This window comes from Rattus rattus, chromosome 9 (assembly GCF_011064425.1).
Source record: "Rattus rattus isolate New Zealand chromosome 9, Rrattus_CSIRO_v1, whole genome shotgun sequence".
Lineage (NCBI taxonomy): Eukaryota > Metazoa > Chordata > Mammalia > Rodentia > Muridae > Rattus > Rattus rattus.
The window spans coordinates 13,602,067-13,603,555 of NC_046162.1; the positions used below are offsets into that span (position 1 = coordinate 13,602,067).

Genomic DNA, 1,489 nt, shown 5'->3' on the forward strand with positions numbered 1-1,489 from the left:
GCCCGCAGCTCCTGCAGTGTGTGACCGCTCACCTTAAGTACTGTGGCTGGTTCTAAAGGGGTCAGTTCTCCTGCTCCCAGGGTCAGGTCTCCCACAATGTCCTGGTGAGGGGTGGGTCAGTTCTGCACAACCCTCAGACATTAATAAGTCTCCTGGTGACATACCAGACCAGAGGCGTTTGCCTGGCCTTCGGTGGTAACAGTCGTAAGAGACCCCTGCTTCTACAGGGCCACAGACCAGATGTGGCCCCCAGTGGCAGCACAGGCCATAATCTTACCATGGTGGCATCTCCAGCTACTCCCATCATGCTGTTCCTCACTACCCTCGAGTTTCCAGTTCTGCCTCTCTTCATATGCCCACACCCTTCTGTTTAACTTTTTCTTCCATCTCCCTCACTTACTTGCTCCTCTTGATGGTGCCTGGGATTTCTGAGTGTCTGGGGTCATCTCAGGAGTGCTGTGCCCCACTTGTGTATTACGGCCCTGGGCAGGGTCATCTCAGGCTGCCCCCTCAGGCCTGCATGGTGCCGGATGCTGGGGTAGAAATCCTGGCTCGAGTCCCGACAACGGGCCAACATGGTTCCACGTGGAAAGGTTTAATGAGAGAAGAAGAGGAGAGGAGAGGAAAGAAGAGCAGAGAAGAGAAGAGCAAAGAGAACGAGGAGGGGGCAAACAGTCCCCTTTATAGTGCCAGGCACAGCTGGCTGTTGCCAGGTAACTGTGGGGCGGAGCACACCTGGCTGTTGCCGGGTAACTGTGGGGGTGGAGCTTAGACGGAATTCCAACACTGGACTCGTGGTAGACTCAGGCTAGCTCCCAGTCAGGGCCCCATAGCTCCGGTCTGGAGGTCATTTCGGGTACTTCCCACCCAGGCCTACTCGAATGACATTGTGTGACAGTTGTCTGTCTTGGGCTCACTCTCACCTGGGGCCTGCTGTCCCAAGTGAGGTTCTTCTAGTCTCCAGCTCGCTTCCTGCCCTGGGAGCCCATCCTGGCCTAGTCAGGGCTGGTCTGGTGGTCGTCTCAGGCTAGCTCCCTGTCTGGGCCCTCATGTACAAGACTGGTGGTTGTCTCGGGCTCACTGTTTTTGGGGAGTATTAGGTTATTAATCATTCAGATGTTCATAGGTCAGAACACTGAGTGAAGACATAGCCTGACTCTTCTCTGCCACCTACTGACACACGTGTGACACAGCAGCCACACCTGCAACACCTCTAGGGACAATTTAAAATGAAAATTAGATTAAATCATCATCACCATCATCATTATCATCATCACCATCACCACTACCACCACCACCACCACCATCACCACCATCATCATCATCATCATCATCATCATCATCATCATATGTTACAAATGGCTGTGAGCCTCTATATGGGAGTTGGGAATTGAACCCACATCATCTGAAAGAGCAGCCAGTGCTCATAACCGCCAAGTAGTCTCTCCAGCTCTGTGAAAAGAAAGCTCTGTGAATGGGCCCAGCTGTG

The 1,489-nt window shown here is 53.1% G+C and overlaps 1 non-coding gene across 1 annotated transcript; it reads right to left on the bottom strand.

Annotated features, from left to right (window-relative positions):
* Window positions 1-1,092: 1,092 nt before the first annotated feature.
* LOC116910707 lies at window positions 1,093-1,224 on the bottom strand. The gene has a single exon (XR_004389234.1). It is a non-coding gene; the product is annotated as a small nucleolar RNA SNORA17 (small nucleolar RNA).
* Window positions 1,225-1,489: the final 265 nt, after the last annotated feature.